Raw genomic sequence first — 19,726 nt, 5'->3', positions numbered from 1 at the left:
TGTCCTGTCACTAACTCCTTATCAGGAAGGAGCTTGCATATATTGTGCCAGGCATCTGGACAGTCCCTGTGAGGGTGGCCGACCTCCCCACAGAGGTTGCACTTGATGTTCTGGCAATCTGCCGCTAAGCGGCCGACTTCCCCGCACAGGCTGCACTTTACCACGGTACAGGTGTTTGCCAGGTGACCCACTTTACCACACTTAAAATACTTTCGTGGCTGCCCAGGGTAGAAGCAAACCCCCTTCTCCCTCCCGATAAAGAAGGAGTTGGGTAAGTGAGCCGTGATGTTGTTGTGCTGGCGCAATTTCACCAGCACCTTCCATCCACCGGTCCATATACCGTCCTCATCCCTGTTTTTGGTGAGGTCGGAGACAAGGTCACAATGCCTCCGGAGCCACACCACAATGTCCTGCGGGGGAACAGCCTCATTCCAAAAGATGATGTTAACCGTGGCAGTATCTGGCTTAGATATTGGAATGAAGCTGAACTTATTCCAGCCATCAGCGTCCCTGAACTTGGGGAAATTGGCCCAGAATCTGTCCAGATCAGACATAAGCTTAAAGCTGATATCATAGCCCTGTCTGTCTGGCAGATTTATGACCGCCAAGATATTAACCGGCGCAAACCCCATCTGGCGGCACACAAGCTCCCTGACCACCAGCCTCCTGTCCGGCAGGTCCTCCTTGGCACCTCTGTGCCTGAACCGCACCACATTCCTCCTTTTGAAAGCCTGCCCGGTGTAATTGGCGCCGGAGGTAAAGGACGGAGCGCCGCGGCTCCAAACATTACTGGGAGGGACCTGTGGGGCCACACTGGGCTGACTGACAGGGCGAGGGTCTGCAGCGGAGGGGCCTGTTGCACCTTGTGTGCTGGAAACCAAAGGGGGGAAATCACAAATATTTTGCACATTAATATCAACATCATCATCATCAATCTCAATAGCGTCATCAGGATGCGCAATGTCCACCACAGTCTCTGTACCCCCTTCAGCCCCCAACCCCACATGAACAGTATTAATATCCCCAGAATTATGCTCTCCTGGACACCAACAGTAGATGCAGTCTCACGTCCACTGTCTTGCTGTTGTGCTCGGCATGCTGGGACTTGTGGTACCGCTGGGATCTGAGCCTCTTGCTCCTGCTTGGGGTCTGCCGCAGGTAGTTGCAGCTGCTGGTGGAGTATCTGACCCTCCTTAAAACAGAAGCTAGCGGGCTGCAGCACCGGCCGTACCTGCTGCCGGGTCCCCCCTGGGACAATGTCTGTGCGGGAACCAGCAGAGTCCTGCGTGCAGGACCTAAACCGCTCCTGGTTCCTATATGTCTCTGCCAGGGGCCCCATCCTCGCCAGCACACAGTCTATGTCCCGCACCACAGTCGCCAGCTCTACCCCCAGTGCATTCAGTCTCTGGTCATATACAGAGTGATCCCCAGGATTTGCAGCCTTCACCTTGTAAATACAGTCAATTTCTATTTGCAGAAGATTCCTCTGCTGCTGCAACTCACCCATCCTCCTGACCAGTCCTGGTATCTCCTCTGCCAGCTGTAGCTCCGGGGCACGCGGCGGCTCCTTCTGGGGTCTTGCTTTAGGGGTAGACACGTTGGTTTTTAATGTCGCTGGTTTTGTGACTCCAGCCTCCGCAACACTTTTACCGCTGCCACCAGCCTGCAACCTCGTGCGTCCAGAGCTCGCCATGCTGGTCACCACATGTCCCAGCTGAAGGTTCTCCTGGAGTGTTTGCTTCTCCAGAGATGTCCGTCTCTGTCTGCCTGGAGTGAGCTGCACACCTGAAGCTGGTGATAGACTCTGCCTCACCTTCTGTGCAGCCACCTGCCCTCCAGCACTCAGGTTCTCAGTAGTGTTGAGCTTTCCGATACCGCAAGTATCTGGTATCGGCCGATATTTGCCGTATCGGAATTCCGATACCGAGTACCGATACTTTTTTCGTATCGGATACCGGAATCGGAAGTCCAAAATGCAATGAGCCACTTTTGTGGCTCTGATTGGCTGCCGAAATGACGTCATCATGATGCGCTGTCTGTGCGCATCATGATGCGCCGTCAGTTCGGGTCTGTGCTGGCCTGCCGGCCAGCAGCAATGGCATAAAGTGAGACTAGGGACTTTTTTTTTTTTTAAAGTGGTGGAGGAATACAGTGCGGAAGGATACCTACAGTACCTTCCGTCATTGTATTCCTGGAGCTGGTAGAGAATGGTAGCATCAGCTGATGCTGCTGTACTCCACGCAAGATGGACGTGGGACCCTCGTGGACTTCTGCGGATCGGGGTAAGTATATTGGTGTTTTTTTATTTTGATATTTATTCCTCAAGGGGACAATGGCTTCGGGGATCAAAGTGACAAGTGACGGTGAGTATGTACTCTATGTTATATGTACTGTATGTCTATATGTATGTATTGTATGTAGTATATATGTATGTTGCATGCATGTAGTATATATGCAGTATATATATTTAGTATGCATGTTGCATGCATGTGGTATATATGTAGTATGTATGTAGTATGTAGCATGTATGTAGTATGTATGTTGCATGTATGTAGCATGTAGTGTGTATGTATGTAGCATGTATGTAGTATGTATGTTGCATGTATGTAGCATGTAGTGTGTATGTAGTATGTATGTTACATGTAGTATATATAGTATATATGTAGTATGCATGTTGCATGCATGTAGTATATATGTTGTATGTATGTTGCATGCATGTAGTATATACAGTCATGGCCAAAAGTATTGACACCCCTGCAATTCTGTCAGATAATACTCAGTTTCTTCCTGAAAATGATTGCAAACACAAATTCTTTGGTATTATTATCTTCATTTAATTTGTCTTAAATGAAAAAACACAAAAAGAATTGTCCTAAAGCCAAATTGGATATAATTCCACACCAAACATAAAAAAGAGGGTGGACAAAAGTATTGGCACTGTGCGAAAAATCATGTGATGCTTCTCTAATTTGTGTAATTAACAGCACCTGTAACTTACCTGTGGCACCTAACAGGTGTTGGCAATAACTAAATCACACTTGCAGCCAGTTGACATGGATTAAAGTTGACTCAACCTCTGTCCTGTGTCCTTGTGTGTACCACATTGAGCATGGAGAAAAGAAAGAAGACCAAAGAACTGTCTGAGGACTTGAGAAACCAAATTGTGAGGAAGCATGAGCAATCTCAAGGCTACAAGTCCATCTCCAAAGACCTGAATGTTCCTGTGTCTACCGTGCGCAGTGTCATCAAGAAATTTAAAGCCCATGGCACTGTGGCTAACCTCCCTAGATGTGGCCGGAAAAGAAAAATTGACAAGAGATTTCAACGCAACATTGTGCAGATGTTGGATAAAGAACCTTCACTAACATCCAAACAAGTTCAAGCTGCCCTGCAGTCCGAGGGTACAACAGTGTCAACCCGTACTATCCGTCGGCATCTGAATGAAAAGGGACTGTATGGTAGGAGACCCAGGAAGACTCCACTTCTTACCCCGAGACATAAAAAAGCCAGGCTGGAGTTTGCCAAAACTTACCTGAAAAAGCCTAAAACATTTTGGAAGAATGTTCTTTGGTCAGATGAGACAAAAGTAGAGCTTTTAGGGCAAAAGCATCAACATAGAGTTTACAGGAGAAAAAAGAGGCATTCAAAGAAAAGTACACGGTCCCTACAGTCAAACATGGCGGAGGTTCCCTGATGTTTTGGGGTTGCTTTGTTGCCTCTGGCACTGGACTGCTTGACCGTGTGCATGGCATTATGAAGTCAGAAGACTACCAACAAATTTTGCAGCATAATTTAGGGCCCAGTGTGAGAAAGCTGGGTCTACCTCTGAGGTCATGGGTCTTCCAGCAGGACAATAACCCAAAACACACTTCAAAAAGCACTAGAAAATGGTTTGAGAGAAAGCACTGGAGACTTCTAAGGTGGCCAGCAATGAGTCCAGACCTGAATCCCATAGAACACCTGTGGAGAGATCTAAAAATGGCAGTTTGGAGAAGGCACCCTTCAAATATCAGGGACCTGGAGCAGTTTGCCAAAGAAGAATGGTCTAAAATTCCAGCAGAGCATTGTAAGAAACTCATTGATGGTTACCGGAAGCGGTTGGTCGCAGTTATTTTGGCTAAAGGTTGTGCAACCAAGTATTAGGCTGAGGGTGTCAATACTTTTGTCCGGCCCATTTTTGGAGTTTTGTGTGAAATGATCAATGTTTTGCTTTTTGCTTCATTCTCTTTTGTGTTTTTTCATTTAAGACAAATTAAATGAAGATAATAATACCAAAGAATTTGTGTTTGCAATCATTTTCAGGAAGAAACTGAATATTATCTGACAGAATTGCAGGGGTGTCAATACTTTTGGCCATGACTGTATGTATTATGTATGTAGTATGTATGTAGTATGTAGCATGCATGTAGTATGTAGCATGCATGTAGTATGTATGTTACATGTAGTATGCATGTTGTATGTACAGTGGGGCAAAAAAGTATTTAGTCAGTCAGCAATAGTGCAAGTTCCACCACTTAAAAAGATGAGAGGCGTCTGTAATTTACATCATAGGTAGACCTCAACTATGGGAGACAAACTGAGAAAAAAAAATCCAGAAAATCACATTGTCTGTTTTTTTTTCATTTTATTTGCATATTATGGTGGAAAATAAGTATTTGGTCAGAAACAAGCAATCAAGATTTCTGGCTCTCACAGACCTGTAACTTCTTCTTTAAGAGTCTCCTCTTTCCTCCACTCATTACCTGTAGTAATGGCACCTGTTTAAACTTGTTATCAGTATAAAAAGACACCTGTGCACACCCTCAAACAGTCTGACTCCAAACTCCACTATGGTGAAGACCAAAGAGCTGTCAAAGGACACCAGAAACAAAATTGTAGCCCTGCACCAGGCTGGGAAGACTGAATCTGCAATAGCCAACCAGCTTGGAGTGAAGAAATCAACTGTGGGAGCAATAATTAGAAAATGGAAGACATACAAGACCACTGATAATCTCCCTCGATCTGGTGCTCCACGCAAAATCCCACCCCGTGGGGTCAGAATGATCACAAGAACGGTGAGCAAAAATCCCAGAACCACGCGGGGGGACCTAGTGAATGAACTGCAGAGAGCTGGGACCAATGTAACAAGGCCTACCATAAGTAACACACTACGCCACCATGGACTCAGATCCTGCAGTGCCAGACGTGTCCCACTGCTTAAGCCTGTACATGTCCGGGCCCGTCTGAAGTTTGCTAGAGAGCATTTGGATGATCCAGAGGAGTTTTGGGAGAATGTCCTATGGTCTGATGAAACCAAACTGGAACTGTTTGGTAGAAACACAACTTGTCGTGTTTGGAGGAAAAAGAATACTGAGTTGCATCCATCAAACACCATACCTACTGTAAAGCATGGTGGTGGAAACATCATGCTTTGGGGCTGTTTCTCTGCAAAGGGGCCAGGACGACTGATCCGGGTACATGAAAGAATGAATGGGGCCATGTATCGTGAGATTTTGAGTGCAAACCTCCTTCCATCAGCAAGGGCATTGAATATGAAACGTGGCTGGGTCTTTCAACATGACAGTGATCCAAAGCACACCACCAGGGCAATGAAGGAGTGGCTTCGTAAGAAGCATTTCAAGGTCCTGGAGTGGCCTAGCTAGTCTCCAGATCTCAACCCTATAGAAAACCTTTGGAGGGAGTTGAAAGTCCGTGTTGCCAAGCGAAAAGCCAAAAACATCACCGCTCTAGAGGAGATCTGCATGGAGGAATGGGCCAACATACCAACAACAGTGTGTGGCAACCTTGTGAAGACTTACAGAAAACGTTTGACCTCTGTCATTGCCAACAAAGGATATATCACAAAGTATTGAGATGAAATTTTGTTTCTGACCAAATACTTATTTTCCACCATAATATGCAAATAAAATGAAAAAAAAACAGACAATGTGATTTTCTGGATTTTTTTTTCTCAGTTTGTCTCCCATAGTTGAGGTCTACCTATGATGTAAATTACAGACGCCTCTCATCTTTTTAAGTGGTGGAACTTGCACTATTGCTGACTGACTAAATACTTTTTTGCCCCACTGTATGTAGCATGTAAATTTTTTTATTTTTTTTTTACATTCAACACATTAGCCGGATGATGGGACTACTCCTGTCCCATCATTGGCTAATGTGTCAATCACTGTCATGGTAGCAGGCATCGCCCGATGGGACTTGTAGTCCCATCGGACGATGCCTGCACAGAACCCCGGCAGGCCGGCACAGACCACCGGAGCCTGCACAGATCCCCGGCAGGCCGGCACAGACCACCGGAGCCTGCACAGACCACCGGCAGGCCGGCACAGCCCCCCCGGCAGGCCGGCACAGACCCCCGGAGCCTGCACAGACCACCGGCAGGCCGGCACAGCCCCCTCGGCAGGCCGGCACAGACCCCCGGAGCCTGCACAGACCACCGGCAGGCCGGCACAGCCCCCCGGCAGGCCTGCACAGACCACCGGAGCCTGCACAGACCCCCCGGCAGGCCGGCACAGCCCCCCCGAAAGGCCCGTACAGACCCCAGAGAGGCTGTACAAGGCAAAAATAGGGTTTTTCTTATTCCGATACCGGAAGTCCCATAGACTTGAATGGGACTTCCGGTATCGGAATCGGCGATACCCGATATTTTTTTTAGATCGGCCGATACCATCCGATACGGTACTTTTAAGTATCGGACGGTATCGCTCAACACTAGTTCTCAGCAGAAGATGCCTTCTGGGATTTCCTACCAGGCTCTGGACACTGTTTGCCTTGACTGGCCGACTGTTTAACAGAAACATCCTTGCACACAGACAAAGCTTTCTCTTGTTTCTTTCCTGTACTGCGCTTCAACACAGGATCTTTCTCCATGCTGTTGGGACTTCCATTCTGAGGTTTAATTTCCCCAGAGGCAACTCTGGGATTTCCATCCACATGAGAAGGTTGGGAGTTTCCTCCCAGTGTAGGCCTGGAAGCCTGGGCCTTGCTTGGGGAGCTTCCCCGCCCAGGGTGGCCCCTCCCTGGGCTTGCTCCAGACATGAGGAGAACCACAGACACACAACCTCACAGCTAGGAGGCAGTATTATAGTAGTTATATTCTTGTACATAGGGAGCAGTATTATAGTAGTTATATTCTTGTACATGGGGGACAGTATTACAGTAGTTATATTCTTGTACATAGGGGGCAGTATTATAGTAGTTATATTCTTGTACATAGGGGGCAGTATTATAGTAGTTATATTCTTGTACATAGGGAGCAGTATTATAGTAGTTATATTCTTGTACATAAACAGTATTATAGTAGTTATATTCTTGTACATGGGGGCAGTATTATAGTAGTTATATTCTTGTACATGGGGGACAGTATTACAGTAGTTATATTCTTGTACATAGGGGGCAGTATTATAGTAGTTATATTCTTGTACATAGGGGCAGTATTATAGTAGTTATATTCTTCTACATAGGGAGCAGTATTATAGTAGTTATATTCTTGTACATGGGGGACAGTATTACAGTAGTTATATTCTTGTACATAGACAGTATTATAGTAGTTATATTCTTGTACATAGGGAGCAGTATTATAGTAGTTATTTTCTTGTACATAGGGGCAGTATTATAGTAGTTATATTCTTGTACATGGACAGTATTATAGTAGTTATATTCTTGTACATAGGGGCAGTATTATAGTAGTTATATTCTTGTACATAGGAGCAGTATTATAGTAGTTATATTCTTGTACATAAGGAGCAGTATTATAGTAGTTATATTCTTGTACATAAACAGTATTATAGTAGTTATATTCTTGTACATGGGGGCAGTATTATAGTAGTTATATTCTTGTACATAGGAGCAGTATTATGGTAGTTATATTCTTGCACATAGGGAGCAGTATTATAGTAGATATATTCTTGTACATAGGGAGCAGTATTATAGTAGTTATATTCTTGTACATAGGGGCAGTATTATAACAGTTATATTCTTGTACATAGCGGGCAGTATTATAGTAGATATATTCTTGTACATAGGAGCAGTATTATAGTAGTTATATTCTTGTACATAGGAGCAGTATTATAGTAGTTATATTCTTGTACATGGGGCCAGTATTATAGTAGTTATATTCTTGTACATAGGGAGCAGTATTATAGTAGTTATATTCTTGTACATGGGGGCAGTATTATAGTAGTTATATTCTTGTACATAGGAGCAGTATTATAGTAGTTATATTCTTGTACATGGGGGACAGTATTACAGTAGTTATATTCTTGTACATAGGAGCAGTATTATAGTAGTTATATTCTTGTACATGGGGGCAGTATTATAGTAGTTATAGTCTTGTACATGGGGGACAGTATTACAGTAGTTATATTCTTGTACATAGGAGCAGTATTATAGTAGTTATATTCTTGTACATAGGGAGCAGTATTATAGTAGTTATATTCTTGTACATGGACAGTATTATAGTAGTTATATTCTTGTACATGGGGGCAATTTTTATTATAAAAACACAAACATAAATACAATTATAATAAAACAAAAATCATCCAGTATTACAAAACACAAACCACTTAGGTAATATATACGCAGCACTAATGATCAGATCATATTCATAAATAAATTAAAGTGTCCACACCTGGGGATGGAAAAAGAAAGTTAGAGGGAAAAAAAAACAAAACAAAAAAAAAAACATTATCATATTTTCTAACTGAACTTTACGTTTCTCCATAACGTTATGTTTCTTGGACTCCTTCCAACTTCTAGTGATTTTATCCACCGGAGTTCTGACATAACCTGATTGGCGGCAGCGGTGTGATCGAACGGCTCATTGTGCAGTGACACCCGGGTTCTCATGTGCCAGTGATAGTATTTGATGACACTGATTATAATGTACATCGTCTCTCTGTTGATGTTACTAACAGTGGAGGGGACACCATAGATTATGTCAGGATACTTTAGGGTCCGCAGTCTGGGGATTTTTAGATTATCTGACACTTCCTCCCAGATCTTCCTCCCTCCCCAGCAATCACATATAAAGTGCTCCATAGTCTCCTCCTGCTGACAACCAAGGGGACACGTCCGATCAGAGACACACAGATGTTTCAGGTTCCCTTTGACAAAGAGCCGACTATGCAGTGAAAGCCAAGTGACATCAAACAGTTTAGGAGGTAGCCGTTTCCCATTTAGGAACCTAAGGCTTTCCTGCAGGGTGGTGGTGACACAATCTCTCAAGGCCAGTGGAGAGTAGAAGAAAGTCCTACATACACGAGCATACAGGTCTCTTCTGGTATTGCTCTCAATGTAAGACCTCTCCAGTCCCCACCTCCTAACACACTTCAGTCCATAGTCCAGATACTGGGGGAGGTGGTCACCTGTCCATCTCCTCCTCTTGAGACTGCCGCCTCGCACCCAAGATTCTGCAAAAGGCAATATCCAGTACCTGATACTATTTACCCACAGGGAGCTACTGTTTGAGTCCATGTTCCCAAAATTCACCTTTAGAAACAAGGAGTCAAAGAAAACCCTTGGATTCAACAAATCCAGCCCACCCTCTCTCCGCCGTAGGTATGTTATTCCCCTCTTTATCAGGTTCATCCTATTCCCCCACAAGAGCTGGAAGAACAGGCTGAAGAGCCTCGCTGAGAAAGATTCTGGCAAAGGGAAAATGACAGAGACATACAAGAAAACGGGGACCAGGTAAGTCTTCAACATTGTGACCCTTTCTCTGTAGGTCAGCCTCCAGTTCTTCCATCGCTGAACCTTTGCATTTCCGGTTTCCAATTTCTCCTCCCAATTTAGCGTGGCATTATCATCCCTCCCAAATTGAACCCCTAGGATCTTAATATGGGTGGAGGCTTTGGAAAACTGCGGCAGATCAAAGCTGGGCTCAGTATCTAATGTCCACAGAGCTTGGCTCTTTTCAAGGTTGACCAGAGACCCGGAGGCCTCTGAGTAGCTTCTGATGGACGCAGATAACATCTGCACCTCACAAGGATTGGAGATCACCAGTGTCACATCGTCCGCATAGGCAACAACATTCAGAGGCGGGCAGTGGGGGACCGGCACCCCCTGAAAATCGCACTCCTACAGTGACCTCAGAAATGGGTCTAGGGCAAAAACATACAGGAGCGGACTCATTGGGCAACCCTGTCTCACCCCCGCCCCAACTCCAAAAGTGTCACCCTGCCAACCATTAATCAGAGGAAAGCTCACCGCCTCTCTGTACAACGTCTTCAACCAATCCACAAATTGTCCCGGAATACCGTACTTTGACAAAGTGGCCCACAGATAGTCATGATCAACCCTGTCAAAGGCTTTAGCCTGGTCCAGACTAACAACATATCTCCCACACCGCAGAGCTTTACATCTCTCAAACATCTCTCGTATCGAGATGACTGCTCCAGAGATGTTCCGCCATTTTACTGTGCCAAACTGAGAGCCTGCCAACAGTGCCGGGGACAAACAGACTAATCTAGAAAATAGGATCTTTGCTAGAATCTTCCTGTCCACATTCAAGAGGGCAATCGGCCTCCAGTTCTTGATGTCACTCGGCTCTTTACCTTTAGACAGCAGAATTAACGAGGACACCCTCATGGATGGAGGCATCAGGTGATTTTCTAGACAATTTCTATACACATCCACGAGAATTGGAGCCAGGAGGTCTCTGAATTTCTTATAAAATTCTGCCGTTATACCATCTGGACCTGGTGCCTTCTTCAGATATAACTTATCAATAGCCTCCTTAACTTCTTCCACCGTTAATTCTGCTGTCAAAGGAGAAAAGTCCAGATCATTAGTATCAGGCACTGGAGTTGCCTCCAAGAATTGAGTCATCTTATCTTTATCCAAAACTTTCCTCTGAAACAAGTCAGCATAGTAAGATCTCACCACCTCCAGGATACCCTCCCGTGAATCCTGCAATACACCCTGGGAGTCAATGAGACCCGTGACCATTTTTTTGGCCACCCTCTCCCTGCAATTCTCAAAGGGATCAGGGGCCCCTAAGGACCCATAATCCCGTTCAAGAACCAGGGAGGTATACCTGCTATACTGATACTGCTTTATCTCAGATTTCAGCCGGTCGATCTTCACTTTGTCATCCCCGCCCGCCGAATACAGTGACTCCAATTCTTTGCGCAGCTTTAGGTACTGGCTGTACTTATTCCTCCCTTTATTAACTGACAGTCTCTTTAAGAGGGATCTGATATCCTCCTTGACGTCCTCCCACCAGTCGGTCATGTTGTCATAGAAGTCAACCCTGTCTAGATGAAGCTGGATAAGGGAGTGAACACGGCTCTGAACATAGGCATCATCCAGGAGACTGGAATTGAGCTTCCACAACCCTCTACCAATGTCCGGACGGTTAGAGGAACCCAAAGAGAAGCACAAGGCAAGGTGATCAGAGTAAGGGACGACCTTCTCACTCAGGGCGCCGACAGCCTCAGTAGGACTGACAAAAGCAAAATCTATCCTACTGCTCCTGTTGGAACATGAATACGTGAATTTTGGCTGTCGCCCACCCTGTGTGAAAACGTCGGTCAATCCTGCCTGCATTATGACGTTATGTAGGACCTTACCGTCCCTGGTCACTGCCCTGCCCGAGGAGCTGTCACCTGATGTCATTATGGCATTAAAGTCCCCCGCCATCACCACTGGAAGAGAAGTGAAGAGGTAAGGCTTGACGTCATTAAACAGCTGGATCCTGTCCGTCACTGTCTGTGGCCCATAGATGTTAATAAGCCGGAGTCGCCTCCCATGGACAGTGACTTCCAGGACCAGACATCTTCCCATGACCACCTCCGTCATCCTATGCACAGTCACATCATTGGTGTTAAACAGGACAGCGACCCCGGCGTAAGGCTCCACAGCCAGTGACCAGAAAGAAGGACCGGACCGCCATTCCCTCTCAGCCTCTCTCATAAGCCCCAGAGATGTCAGTCGTGTCTCCTGCAGGAAGATGACATCTGTGTCCAGATATTTGAGATGTTCATACACCGTGTGTCTAGTTCTCCTCAGCTTAATGCTATTCACATTGCTCGAGGTCACTGTCAATGAGAACCCCGCCATCACAACACAATATAGAAGGAGCAGAGTAACAGCCATCATCATGAGTCAGAGATGTTCTGTCCACCACTGGTGTCCATGTCAGACTCTACCTGAGGGTCCACAGATAAGGGCTTCCACTTTGGCGGGGGATGGTCCTCTATGTCCCTGTCACACTCAGCATCAACTTTCCTCAACTCTTCCTCATAATTGTCACCATTGGACTCAGATAAAACTCCATACTTGTTGGACACGACCATCACTCCTGCAGAATTCTGAACCTTCTTACTAGCACTCTGACCAGTGTCATATTCTGCCTCAGGTTTACGGGAGGATGTGTTCTTTTTCTTCCTTTTATTATTATTAATGCTCCAGTCATCAGATAAAGACAGCGATGCTGAAGGGGGGCTATCTGAGGCTGCTGGACCTGATGGACGACCTCCATGTTCCCCTCTGCACCCTGCTTCTCTGGTGCTGCCTGAGTGGACTCCTGGTGGGCATCTGAGCTGGTCAACATCTCTCCTGACATTAAATCCTCCTCCTCATGTGTCCCTGCCACCACATCCTCATCCTCCTGAGCCTCTGCCCTTGCCATCACTAACTCATCAGGGAAGACTCTGCAGATGTTGTGCCAGGCGTCTGGACAGTCCCTGTGAGGGTGGCCCATCCTACCACAGAGGTTGCACCTGACGTCCCGGCAGTCTGCAGCGACATGGCCAATTGCCCCACACAGACTGCACTTCACCACAGTACAGGCGTTAGCCAGATGACCTTTCCCACCACATCTAAACCACTTTCTGGGTTGCCCGGGATAATAACACCTTCCCTTCTCCCTCCCAATGAAGAAGGAGTTGGGTAAGTGGTCAGTGATGTTATTACATTGCCGCAATGTTACCAAGACCCGCCACCCCATTGTCCAGATACCATCCTCATCTCTGACCTTGGTGAGTCCAGAGACGAGGTCACAGTGTCTCCGGAGCCACACCTCGATGTCCTGTGGAGGAACGGCCTCATTCCAGAACGTGATGTTTACTGTGACAGTGTCCGGCCTGGAGATAGGAACCAACACAAACTTATTCCAGCCCTCAGCATCTCTGAACTTGGGGTAATTGGCCCAGAATCTGTCCAGGTCAGACATGAGCTTGAAGCTGACCTCGTAGCCCGGCCTGTCCTGAAGATTAGACACTGCCAGAATCTCATTTGCCACAAACCCCATCTGGCCGCAGAGCAGCTCTCTCACCACATACCTGCGTTGTGGCAGATCCTCCTTGGCACCTATGTATTTAAACCGCACCACATTAATACGTTTGAATGTCTGGCCGGTATACCTGGCGCTGGAAGTGAAGGATGGGGCGCCGCGGCTCCAGGCATTCCTGGGGGGCACCTGCCGGGTCACACTGGGCTGACTGACAGGGAGAGGGCCTGCAGCAGGGGGGGCTGTCACACCTTGTGGACTGGATGGCAAAGGGGGATAATCACACATATCATGCACATTATCATGAGCAGCATCATTATCAGACAGTGTGACGCCCAATACAGAGTGTGAAACCCCTCCAACCCCCGACCCCATGGGCACAGCATCACCAGCCACAGTCTGTGCTTCAGCCTCAGCCTCGGCCTCATCAGCACAAACAGTCTCACATATACTGTCCTGCTCCTGTGTGGGGCACTCTGGGACCTGTGGTGCCTCTGCTGGAGTCTGCAGTGTGTGCTCCTGTTCACACTCGGCTGCCTCAGCAGCACAAACAGTCTCACATACACTGTCCTGCTCCTGTGTGGGGCATTCTGGGACCTGTGGTGCCTCTGCTGGAGTCTGCAGTGTGTGTTCCTGTTCACACTCGGCTGCCTCAGCCTCATCAGCACAAACAGTCTCACATATACTGTCCTGCTCCTGTGTGGGGCATTCTGGGACCTGTGGTGCCTCTGCTGCAGTCTGAAGTGTGTGCTCCTGTTCACACTGAGCTGCCTGCTGCTGCAGTTGTTTTCCCTCCTGGAAGCAGAAGCGGGCAGCCTGTAACACTGGCCGTGTCCTCTGCTGGGGGGTCCCGTCCTGAACATCAGGGGTCCTGGCCTCTACAGCACAGTCCTGCTTATAGGAGGTGAACCGCTCGCGGTTCCTGTAGGTCTCTGCCAGGGGCCCCATGCTCTCCAGCACAGATTCAGTGTCCTGCACAACACTCGCCAGCTGTACACCCAGTGTGTTCAGTCTCAGGTCATAGGCCTCATTACTGGCAGGATTAGTGATCTTTAGACTATAGATGAAGTCTACCTCCATTTGCAGCGCTTTTTTTTGCTGCTGTAACTCACCCAGTTTTCGGACAAGTCCCGGTATCTCATCCGCTAGCTGCAGCTCGGGTGCACGCGCCGGCCCCACAGGCTTAGTCTTGACCACGGGTACAGGGGTTTTGAAGACAGTCTTGTGCGGGTCCACCACGGATGGTTTTGTGGCCCCTTGGCTGGATGCAGGCTCCGCAGCAGGTTTATCGCTACCACCTGATTGCGACCGTGTGCGTCCTGACCGCGCCATACTGCCATGTGCTGTAGGTTCTCCTGCATTGTCTGCCTTTCCAAAGACGTCCGTCTCTGCCTGGGAGCAGGAGAGGTGATCTGCACAGCTGGGGCCGATCTCACCTGTGCACCTGGCAGGAGCTGCTTACTGACTGGGGAGCTACAAGACTTCACATTCAGCTGGTTTCCATCACTCACTGACACATTGCCTTCTTGTTTCTTTGCTGGAACTGGAGAAGGTTTTCCTCCCAAAACTTTATGCAGCTTTGACTCGCTGCATTCACTGGACTCACAGCGGCTTTGGGATTAACATTCCCATTAGAAGCCTGGGAGGCTTGTCCCAGTGTAGGCCGGGAAGCCTGGGCCTTGCCTGGGGAGCTTCCCCGCCCAGGGTGGCCCCTCCCTGGGCTTGCTCCAGACATCAGGAGAACCACTGACACACAACCTCACAGCTAGGAGGCAGTATTATAGTAGTTATATTCTTGTACATGGGGGCAGTATTATAGTAGTTATATTCTTGCACATAGGGAGCAGTATTATAGTAGTTATATTCTTGTACATAGGGGCAGTAATATAGTAGTTATATTCTTGTACATAGGGAGCAGTATTATAGTAGTTATATTCTTGTACATAGGGGCAGTATTATAACAGTTATATTCTTGTACATACCGGGCAGTATTATAGTAGATATATTCTTGTACATAGGAGCAGTATTATAGTAGTTATATTCTTGTACATAGGAGCAGTATTATAGTAGTTATATTCTTGTACATGGGGCCAGTATTATAGTAGTTATATTCTTGTACATAGGGAGCAGTATTATAGTAGTTATATTCTTGTACATGGGGGCAGTATTATAGTAGTTATATTCTTGTACATGGGGGACAGTATTACAGTAGTTATATTCTTGTACATAGGAGCAGTATTATAATAGTTATATTCTTGTACATAGGGGCAGTATTATAGTAGTTATATTCTTGTACATGAGGGACAGTATTACAGTAGCTATATTCTTGTAAATAGGAGCAGTATTATAGTAGTTATATTCTTGTACATAGGGGCAGTATTATAGTAGTTATATTCTTGTATATAGGAGGCAGTATTATAGTACTTATATTCTTGTACATAGGGAGCAGTATTATAGTAGTTATTTTCTTGTACATAGGGGCAGTATTATAGTAGTTATATGCTTGTACATGGACAGTATTATAGTAGTTATATTCTTGTACATGGGGGCAGTATTATAGTAGTTATATTCTTGTACATGGGGGACAGTATTATAGCAGTTATATTCTTGTACATAGACAGTATTATATTAGTTATATTCTTGTACATAGGGAGCAGTATTATAGTAGATATATTCTTGTACATATGAGCAGTATTATAGTAGTTATATTCTTGTACATAAACAGTATTATAGTAGTTATATTATTGTACATGGGGGCAGTATTATAGTAGTTATATTCTTGTACATAGGGGCAGTATTATAGTAGTTATATTCTTGTACATAGGAGGCAGTATTATAGTAGTTATATTCTTGTACATAGGGGCAGTATTATAGTAGTTATATTCTTGTACATAGGAGGCAGTATTATAGTAGTTATATTCTTGTACATAGGGAGCAGTATTACAGTAGTTATTTTCTTGTACATAGGGGCAGTATTATAGTAGTTATATTCTTGTACATGGACAGTATTATAGTAGTTATATTCTTGTACATGGGGGACAGTATTACAGTAGTTATATTCTTGTACATAGGAGCAGTATTATAATAGTTATATTCTTGTACATAGGGGCAGTATTATAGTAGTTATATTCTTGTACATGGGGACAGTATTACAGTAGTTATATTCTTGTACATAGGAGCAGTATTATAGTAGTTATATTCTTGTACATAGGGGCAGTATTATAGTAGTTATATTCTTGTACATAGGAGGCAGTATTATAGTAATTATATTCTTGTACATAGGGAGCAGTATTATAGTAGTTATTTTCTTGTACATAGGGGCAGTATTATAGTAGTTATATTCTTGTACATGGACAGTATTATAGTAGTTATATTCTTGTACATGGGGGCAGTATTATAGTAGTTATATTCTTGTACATGGGGGACAGTATTATAGCAATTATATTCTTGTACATAGACAGTATTATATTAGTTATATTCTTGTACATAGGGAGCAGTATTATAGTAGATATATTCTTGTACATATGAGCAGTATTATAGTAGTTATATTCTTGTACATAAACAGTATTATAGTAGTTATATTATTGTACATGGGGGCAGTATTATAGTAGTTATATTCTTGTACATAGGGGCAGTATTATAGTAGTTATATTCTTGTACATAGGAGGCAGTATTATAGTAGTTATATTCTTGTACATAGGGGCAGTATTATGGTAGTTATATTCTTGTACATAGGAGGCAGTATTATAGTAGTTATATTCTTGTACATAGGGAGCAGTATTATAGTAGTTATTTTCTTGTACATAGGGGCAGTATTATAGTAGTTATATTCTTGTACATGGACAGTATTATAGTAGTTATATTCTTGTACATGGGGGCAGTATTATAGTAGTTATATTCTTGTACATGGGGGACAGTATTATAGCAGTTATATTCTTGTACATAGACAGTATTATAGTAGTTATATTCTTGTACATAGGGAGCAGTATTATAGTAGATATATTCTTGTACATATGAGCAGTATTATAGTAGTTATATTCTTGTACATAAACAGTATTATAGTAGTTATATTATTGTACATGGGGGCAGTATTATAGTAGTTATATTCTTGTACATGGGGGACAGTATTATAGTAGTTATATTCTTGTACATAGACAGTATTATAGTAGTTGTATTCTTGCACATAGGGAGCAGTATTATAGTAGTTATTTTCTTGTACATAGGGGCAGTATTATAGTAGTTATATTCTTGTACATGGGGGACAGTATTACAGTAGTTAAATTCTTGTACATAGGGGGCAGTATTATAGTAGTTATATTCTTGTACATAGGGAGCAGTATTATAGTAGCTATATTCTTCTACATAGGGAGCAGTATTATAGTAGTTATATTCTTGTACATGGGGGACAGTATTACAGTAGTTATATTCTTGTACATAGACAGTATTATAGTAGTTATATTCTTGTACATAGGGAGCAGTATTATAGTAGTTATTTTCTTGTACATAGGGGCAGTATTATAGTAGTTATATTCTTGTACATGGACAGTATTATAGTAGTTATATTCTTGTACATAGGGGGCAGTATTATAGTAGTTATATTCTTGTACATAAGGAGCAGTATTATAGTAGTTATATTCTTGTACATGGGGGCAGTATTATAGTAGTTATATTCTTGTACATAGGAGCAGTATTATGGTAGTTATATTCTTGCACATAGGGAGCAGTATTATAGTAGATATATTCTTGTACATAGGGAGCAGTATTATAGTAGTTATATTCTTGTACATAGGGGCAGTATTATAACAGTTATATTCTTGTACATAGCGGGCAGTATTATAGTAGATATATTCTTGTACATAGGAGCAGTATTATAGTAGTTATATTATTGTACATAGGAGCAGTATTATAGAAGTTATATTCTTGTACATGGGGCCAGTATTATAGTAGTTATATTCTTGTACATAGGGAGCAGTATTATAGTAGTTATATTCTTGTACATGGGGGCAGTATTATAGTAGTTATATTCTTGTACATGGGGGACAGTATTACAGTAGTTATATTCTTGTACATAGGAGCAGTATTATAGTAGTTATATTCTTGTACATAGGGAGCAGTATTATAGTAGTTATTTTCTTGTACATAGGGGCAGTATTATAGTAGTTATATTCTTGTACATGGACAGTATTATAGTAGTTATATTCTTGTACATGGGGCAGTATTATAGTAGTTATATTCTTGTACATGGGGACAGTATTATAGCAGTTATATTCTTGTACATAGACAGTATTATAGTAGTTATATTCTTGTACATAGGGAGCAGTATTATAGTAGATATATTCTTGTACATAGGGGCTGTATTATAGTAGTTATATTCTTGTACATGGACAGTATTATAGTAGTTATATTCTTGTACATAGGGGCAGTATTATAGTAGTTATATTCTTGTACATAGGAGCAGTATTATAGTAGTTATATTCTTGTACATAGGAGCAGTATTAAAGTAGTTATATTCTTGTAGATAGGGGCAGTATTATAGTAGATATATTCTTGTACATAGGAGCAGTATTATAGTAGTTATTTTCTTGTACATAAACAGTATTATAGTAGTTATATTCTTGTACATAGGAGCAGTATTATAGTAGTTATATTCTTGTATATAGGGGGCAGTATTATAGTAGTTATAGTCTTGTACATAGGAGCAGTATTATAGTAGTTATATTCTTGTACATAGGGGCAGTATTATAGTAGTTATATTCTTGTACATAGGAGCAGTATTATAGTAGTTATATTCTTGTACATAGGAGCAGTATTATAGTAGTTATATTCTTGTACATAGGGGCAGTATTATAGTAGTTATATTCTTGTACATAGGGGCAGTATTATAGTAGTTATATTCTTGTACATAGGGGCAGTATTATAGTAGTTATATTTTTGTACATAGGGGCAGTATTATAGTAGTTATATTCTTGTATATAGGGGCAGTATTATAGTAGTTATATTCTTGTATATAGGGGCAGTATTATAGTAGTTGTATTCTTGTACATAGGGGGCAGTATTATAGTAGTTATATTCTTTTACATAGGAGCAGTATTATAGTAGTTATATTCTTGTACATAGGGGCAGTATTATAGTAGTTATATTCTTGTACATAGGGGCAGTATTATAGTAGTTATATTCTTGTACATAGGGGCAGTATTATAGTAGTTATATTCTTGTACATAGGGGCAGTATTATAGTAGATATATTCTTGTACATAGGAGCAGTATTATAGTAGTTATTTTCTTGTACATAAACAGTATTATAGTAGTTATATTCTTGTACATAGGAGCAGTATTATAGTAGTTAGGCTGGTTTCACATTAGCGCATTTTCAGCGCGCGCACGGCCGGGGGTAGCTCCGCCCCCGAGCCGGCTCTCTGCCCGGCGTGCCCGCCCCTTCCTTGTAGCGCCGCCTCCTAGCGCACAGCGGCGCCTGCGATCGGCGCACCCTATCTTT

Source organism: Dendrobates tinctorius, unplaced genomic scaffold (assembly GCF_039654945.1).
Source record: "Dendrobates tinctorius isolate UK_male_01 unplaced genomic scaffold, ASM3965494v1 ptg000157l, whole genome shotgun sequence".
In the NCBI taxonomy this organism is placed as follows: Eukaryota; Metazoa; Chordata; class Amphibia; order Anura; family Dendrobatidae; genus Dendrobates; species Dendrobates tinctorius.
Note: the sequence above shows the minus strand (reverse complement) of the source record.